The sequence below is a fragment of the Scylla paramamosain genome, chromosome 33 (genome assembly GCF_035594125.1).
Source record: "Scylla paramamosain isolate STU-SP2022 chromosome 33, ASM3559412v1, whole genome shotgun sequence".
Classification (NCBI taxonomy): Eukaryota; Metazoa; Arthropoda; class Malacostraca; order Decapoda; family Portunidae; genus Scylla; species Scylla paramamosain.
This window is the reverse complement of record NC_087183.1, coordinates 7,827,368-7,834,867: the sequence shown is the minus strand read 5'-3', so window position 1 is coordinate 7,834,867 and position 7,500 is coordinate 7,827,368. Positions and strand designations below refer to the sequence as shown.

Genomic DNA, 7,500 nt, shown 5'->3' with positions numbered 1-7,500 from the left:
CATCTGTTGATTCTGCCTTTCGGGCTGGTCGATAAATGGGTGCCTGGGGGAACCTGGGGAAGGTAAACTGTGATAACCTGGATGTCACGCGCGGCACTGCGTCTCGGGATGAGGAATTCGTATCCAACACAAGGTCAAGGGGTAAAGAGGCGAGGTGAGCGCCGAGCCAGCGCCGGGGGTAACATGTACTAACACCGGCTTTACCTGTGTGTTTGTGAGAGAGAGAGAGAGAGAGAGAGAGAGAGAGAGAGAGAGAGAGAGAGAGAGAGAGAGAGAGAGAGAGAGAGAGAGAGAGAGAGAGTACTCAGTGTGCTTTCTGTTTATCAGTCCACAGTCTTGTTTGGGAGCACGCTTGTGTGTGTGTGTGTGTGTGTGTGTGTGTGTGTGTGTGTGTGTGTGTGTGTGTGTGTGTGTGTGTTTTGCAAGATTGGCAGTCGAGAATAAAATAGATGTGGTGATGACAGTGATGGTGATGGCGGGGACGGCTCTCCTCCACAACCCTCACTACCACCACATATCGATCCTGTTGCTCCTCGGTCTACCCTCCCTCTCCCCCTCTTCCCCTGGCAGCAAGGGGACGCAGGCCAAAGTAGGAAGGGCAGGTGTTTCACGCGGCCTAAGGGAGGAGGGGAGAGAAGGGGCAATGGTTTCAACACCTGGCTGGGCCCACCTCACCTCGTCACCCACTTGATTAGATTCACGAGGGGGAGTCACGGACCCATTGACTGGCCTCACTCTGGGTTATTAATTATGTTCTGTTTGGTTTGGGAGTGAGATGCGCTGGTCGAGGTACTCGTTTTTGTTTGTGTTGTTGTTGTGTTAGGTTGTTGTCGTCATCGTTGTCGTCGTGGTATTCGTCCTGCATGTGCAGCTTTCATATTGAGTGTGATCAGCGCGTGCCCTGCACGTACAGGCGGCGTGCCTCCCTGCAGTGCTTGCTGTGGCTCGCTGTGGTGGTGCTGGGAGATGCAGCACTCGTCACCTCTCCGCCTCCAAAGGCCCCCGCCTCCCTGCCGCTCGTAGGGCTGCTGCTGCTGCTGCTGCTGGTTGATGGAGGGAGACAATTTATTCTGGCCCGGAGCCTGGGGTTGCCTGCCGCCCCCCCCCTCCCTGCCTCCCTCTGCCTCGGAGGTTCACGGGCACAAATCGATTTCCTGGGCCGCGGAGGACACAGGCACAGCTCCTCACGCCCCCTGGCCGCCACGCCACTACCGAGGGCGTCCGGGACGAGGATGTTGCCGGATGGTTCCTGCTTGCGTGTGTGTGGGGGGGTGTTCCCCTCCCCATCATTTGTGTTGTGCCGGGACACACCACGCCCCTCAGGCCCTCAGGGCCAAGGGTTTGTGTGATTTACTGCAGTTTACTGGGTGAGGGCGTTCTAAGAGAGCGTTGTGGACGCGTGCGGGCGTGGTATACGTGAGCGTGACGGCGACAGGTGGCGGTCCGTCACGGTGGCGGGGTCGGCAGGCCCTGGGGGTCCCGCCCGTGGCTGGCCATGCGCGCCCGTCCGTAACACTCGCCGCCCACAGCACCTGGGCCAATCGCCACGGCTCCAGCCACCTCCCTCCAGCCAATCAGTGATGGACGTGGTGCAGGTGCGCCACTCCTGCCGGCGGCCGCAGCGCCGCCACTTTGCTCCCTTAGAGGCAATTTACCTACCCGCCGTAGGGTGGGGCGGCTACGGAGGCGGAAGGTGGCGTGTCCCCTCGGTCGCTTCCCCTCCCGTGCCCCGAGTAACCCGATCCCCCACCGACAGCCTGCTTCCGGCGGCTCCCCTCTCCCCGCTGCCTTTGTCTCAAGGCGCCTCCCAGTGGGCGACTCCCGCACAGGGACCAGGGGCCAGTTCCTACCTCCCAGCAGGGCGGGCGGGCGGGGTCACGGCTGCCTTGAGCCCTCTGGCCAAAAGCACTTCCACCACGTCATCGGTCGGAATGGAAACCCGTCGCCAGCGCCGCAAGGGACGCTCCCGGCGCGCCGCGACCCGCTGGGGGAGCCACTGATGTACTGATGTGCATGTCGGGTCGCGTTACCGCACCGCGCCTCTCCTTGCATACCGAGGAAACGTTTAGCGTGGCTGGTCTTTTATTAGCATCTGGTCCAACTTCCGACGTCTGGCTCTCCGGCAAGGCTGCTTTGTCGTGTTTCACGCCATTGGCGCCGCGTGCGTGGGCCGAGGTACCCACGGAATTAGCAGGGCATCGCCCTGCCCCTGGCGGTCATCCCGGACGTGGTGGGCAGTAGTCAGGGCCAAGGGTGGGCGAGAGGAGCGGCCTGGACAACAGGGTGGCGGGTCGGGGCGACGTTACCCTTGCCGTATTGAAGCCAAGACCCGGGGCGCCTTGCCAAGCTATAAGTGGAGCTGGACTAGCAACACAGTGGCCACAGCCTCCGCTCACCGCCGCCACCGTTCGTTCATCTGGCACTGGGCGGACTTGTGCACGGTGACCAAATGGTGTGGAGCGGCCGGGTCACGGTGGCACTCCCTGTTATGCTGCACGTGGGTCGCGCCACTTGTCCACTCGCCAGCCTGTCCCCACACACCTCGCGCCATCACTCACTGTCCACTCCACTGACTTGCTGCCTGATACGCAAGGCACAATTGCGGCGCGTGCTGCGCCTCCTGCCGGGGCCTGCTTGCGGGAGGTGCGGCGGTGTTTGAGGTCGTGAGGAGTGCCAATGGGGCGATTGTCGCCCTGGAGCAGCAGGAGTGTGGGGCGGGACTACCTTGACGGATAAGTCGAGGTTCATCCTGCATCCTGCAGAATCATCTGTTAGAGTTGACATTCTCAATCTTCTCCTCCTCTTCCTCCTCCTTCTCTTGAGTATTTCAAGCCTGAGCCTCAATTATAGACGTGACTTGGCCCCCTTTGCCGGCCGTCCCTGAACCTTGACGTGGCCCCGAACCCTCCAGACGAATCACAGTCGAAATACCGCGTCGTCTGCTGCCCGGGAGCCGCCGGGTGTGTGGTGGGGGGGAGGGGAGAGGTGGACGAGGTGCAGGCGCGGCAGGAGCCCAGCGCCGCCACCAGCATCTCCCTGATCCTGAAATGACACGGTAGTTTTGTCTCGCGCTAAAATCGTGGGTGTGAAAAAAAAAGTGTGTATGTGGGTGTGTTCAAAGGAAGAACGTTGAGGCGAGTGGCGGCGGTGCTTAATGTACGGCGGTGCGGAGGGGCGGGGGATGGAGGGAGGGGCGGCGAGGAGGTAGGGTACAGGAGGAGGCGTGTCTGGGGACTGCGGGTGTTTTGTAGCGGACTGGCGGCGTCTCTGTCTGGCTCGGCTGCCACGCATGGGTGCTGCCAGCGGCTTGTGAAGAGCGAGGTGGACCTGCCCTGGGTGTGGTATGGGCGTGTGTGTGTGTGTGTGTGTGTGTGTGTGTGTGTGTGTGTGTGTGTGTGTGTGTGTGTGTGTGTGTGTGTCCTGATTGGGTGTGATGGCTACGGGGAAGGCAGTGTTGCTAAGTAGAGAGGGGGGGCGGGGGGCATGGGAGGTGTGGCTGGCTTGGGGATCACTCTGTAATGAGGATCTTGAAGTGAGGGCGTGTTTAGGTTTAGGAAGTAAAGATGGTTTTTCAGGCCGCTTTCCCTCCCTTCCTTCCTCTTTACGTCCCCACCTTCCCTCCCTCTCTCCCTCCCTCCTTCAGTGAGAGCCGCGGGTGTAGGCACGGCAGGAGAGAGCAGTGCGTGGTGGCAGTGAAACAGCCTTGGTCCCAAGTTATTCCCCTGCTGTACACCGTGACACGAACATATTTATTTCAGTCCACCACAAGCCCCGCCAACTTTACATATATTTAACCTTTTTACTGTCGTCTTCTTCTTCTTCTTCTTCTTCTTCTTCTTCTTCTTCTTCTTCTTCTTCTTCTTCTTCTTCTTGTACTGTCTTTCCACCTTTCTCTTCTTCTTTCTCCTGAGCGTTTCATTTGTCTGGTTCGCGCGCATGCACACACGCACGCACGTGGCGCCATAAAACACACACCACACGGATATCAAAAGAAGAGCAACGCAGCGAAACGAGACACAACACCACACACACACACACACACACACACACACACACACACACACACACACACACACACACACACACACACACACACACACACACACACACACACACAGCCTCGCGATTGCCCTCACATTCATCTCTCCGCTTTAAAGTGTTTCCCTTGTGTCATTTTCCCCCTCCGAGGCGTGTACACGTACGTTTTGACCGACCTACACGCCCACGCCCCACGCCGCCTGATGAAGAGAAGGTCGCTTATAAATATTTGTGTAGAGGTCGCTAGCTGCCTGGTGAATGGTTGGCGGCGAGGGAGCTGCGTACCATTGCCTCGAGGAGATAGGGAGAGAACCTGCCTCCCTGCCTGCCTGCCTCCCTGCCTCCCTGCCTGCCTCCCTGCCTGCTTGTTTTGTCTGTTTCTCTCTTCCTTTTTCCTCGACTCTCTCCCCTCGTTTGCTCTCTTGAATTCTGCACCCATCTGTCTCTTTTTCTCTTCTTTATTCACATTTCTGCAACCGACGCTTTAATTTTTTTCCTTTTACTTCTTCCTTCTCTCCCTCCCGTGTTCTCTTCACTTCTCTTTATTCGTTGTGTATTTATAATTTTCGTTCATTATTCCTGGCATCTCTTTCCTTTTTTTTTTTTTTTTTACTTCCTCTCAATCCATTTTTCTCTATCTTTTTGCCTCTCCCTCTACCTCTCCCTCTCCCTCTCCCTCTCCCTCGCTCTCTCGTATATTCTTGTGTCTATCTTCCTTTCTTGTCTCCTTAAAATTTAAGAGCTCTTCTTTCCTCATATTTCCTTCACTTTTTTCAAACTTTCTTTAGTCTTTTTTTTTTTTATCCTTCATCCTGGTTTCATTCATTCATTCATTCGTTCTTGATATTTCCTTTCCCTTTTCCTTTTTTTTTTTTTTAACTCCTTTCTTTCTCTCCTTATCCCGCCTTCCCTCCTTCCCTCCCTTTCTTGCTCTTTTTCTGTCCCTCTTATCTTTTTGTCTTGAGTCTTTCGTGAGAGTTCATAGAGTGTGTGTGTGTGTGTGTGTGTGTGTGTGTGTGTGTGTGTGTGTGTGTGTGTGTGTGTGTGTGTGTGTGTGTTCTTGAGTAGAGCTGGATAAGTTGAACCAGTAATGTTTATATAAGAAAGCTAAAAATGTTTTGTGAGGGAAGCCATCTCTCTCTCTCTCTCTCTCTCTCTCTCTCTCTCTCTCTCTCTCTCTCTCTCTCTCTCTCTCTCTCTCTCTCTCTCTCTCTCTCTGTAATCGCCTTGTGTGAGAATAACTCAAAGGAAAGGATGTGTGAATCAGGAGGAGGAGGAGGAGGAGGAGGAGGAGGAGGGAGGGGGTAAAAAGAGGAAGAGGAGGGAAGAGAGGGAGGATGAGGAAGTCTTTGAAGTCTTAACTCGCCTTAGATCCTTGAAACGTGTTAGGACTGGATCGGACGTGCTGCTACTACTACTACTACTACTACTACTACTACTACTACTACTACTACTACTACTACTACTACTACTACTACTATCTCAAGTGTCATTACCCCCCACCCACCCCCACACACCCTCTCCTGAGAACCACTTGGTCGAGTAGGACCTTGGAGTTTGAGGTCCTTGTCCCCTCGTCCTTGAGTGACTGAGGTGGGCAAGGGACAGGGGATGCCTTGGAGGGTGAGTGAGGCAAGCAGGTCCGGGCAGGTTAGAGGAAGCAGGCATAAAAGGGACAGTGTTAGGGAGGTGCTGGTGGTGGTGGTAACAGTAGTAGTAGAAGTGTTATATCAGTAATATTAGTAGACGGAATGGTAGTAGTAGTAGTAGTAGTAGTAGTGGTAGTCGTTATCCTTGTAGCAGTTGCAAGTCTATCATTGTAGTGACTGAAGTAGTAGTAGTAGTAGTAGTAGTAGTAGTGGTAATAGTAGTAATAGTAGTAGTAGCACGTGTTATGAGGAGAAGGGACAAGCAGGGACAAGATACAGCCGCGATAGGTAGCAGGGGAGGCAGGGGTGGGGCTGGGGGTGGTGGCTGGGAGGGAAGGGTTACAAGGGAGCAGGACAGCAGTGGCAAGAGGGGGGCAGGGCAAGGGGCGGCTGTGTGTTATGTCTGTTCCTGGCTCTTAGTATTCCATTTTAGACTCCTGCGATGGTTAGGGCCAGACAAGGATGCCTCTCCTCCTCCTCCTCCTTCTCCTCTTCCTCCTCCTCCTCCTCCTCCTCCTCCATGTCTGCCACCCGCGTACTCCCTCACACTCTCCTTCCTCCTTCCTTCCTTCTTCCTTCCCTCTGCCCTCTTCACCCCTTCTTATCTTCCTCACTTTCCTCTACATCTGGCTCCCTGTTTTTCCTCCTCCTCCTCGTCCTCCTCGTTCTCCTCCTCCTCCTCCTCGACCGGAAATGCTCGAAATGCTGCTCATTTTCGGAAGAGGGAGGAAGGGAAGGAGGAAATGAGGGTAGTTTGACTGATGGAGAGAGAGAGAGAGAGAGAGAGAGAGAGAGAGAGAGAGAGAGAGAGAGAGAGAGAGAGAGAGAGAGAGAGGTCACAATTCAAGGTGAGGCATTTGACGTCATGGTATATGTAAATAGATGACGTCATGCGAGGTCACGTGACACCCTGACCTGGCGTGGGAGTGAGGGGAGAGGAGGGGAGGGGAAGGTGACCCCGCGCCCCCCATCCATCACCTTACACGTCACCCTCACCCTGCCCTCCCCGCCTGCCGCTGTGTTCCCTCTCACCCTGGCTCTCTCTTTCTTACTGATTAAAGCGCGTGGGGGGAGGAGGAGGAGGAGGAGGAGAAGAGGTGAAGGAAGGTCGAGGGTGAAGAGTATGGAGTCATGAGTCACCCTGCCAGCTGGTCCCGTTACTCCTCCTCCTCCTCCTCCTCCTCCTCCTCCTCCTCCTCCTCCTCCTCCTCCTCCTCCTCCTCCTCTTTACCTCGTCCTCCTCCACCTCTCACTCCCCTGCCAGCAAGGTCACCGCGACTCAGAGAGAGAGAGAGAGAGAGAGAGAGAGAGAGAGAGAGAGAGAGTGGTGGTGGTGGTGATTGTAAGGGTGGTCACCCCATCTCTGCCTGGCGAGTGACCAGCTGGCCCCATTCCACTACACTCACCCACCTCGTCATCCACCTCGTTCACTCATTCCCCTCTCTCACTCATTCCTCCTCGTCCTCTCCTCACTCCCTTTGTCATCTCCCTCAATCACTTTCTCCTCATCTTCTAAAAATTTTCTTGTTTATCGTCATTCGCCTCTCACTCTCTCTTCTCCCTCCTTTACTCTCTCTCCTTACTCTCCTTCACTCTCCCCTCTCCCTCCTCCCCCTCTCTCTTATCACGTTCCACACTCGTCCCTGTCTCTCTCTTTCTCTCTCTCTCCTTCACTCCTTCCCCTTCTTCATTCTCTCTTCTCTCTTATTTGTTTTTACGCATTTTTCTTCCGTCCCATGTGTTCTTAGCTTCTCTTATCCTTTCTATCTCTTTTTTTCAGTTCTTCCTTCCTTTACTTCCTTTTTTTTTGTCT

The 7,500-nt window shown here is 55.0% G+C and overlaps 1 protein-coding gene across 4 annotated transcripts in view; it reads left to right on the top strand.

Annotated features, from left to right (window-relative positions):
* LOC135089587 (uncharacterized) overlaps nt 1–7,500 on the top strand; it is a 136,616-nt gene that overhangs the window by 90,788 nt on the left and 38,328 nt on the right. The gene's annotated exons all lie outside the window — the stretch shown is intronic.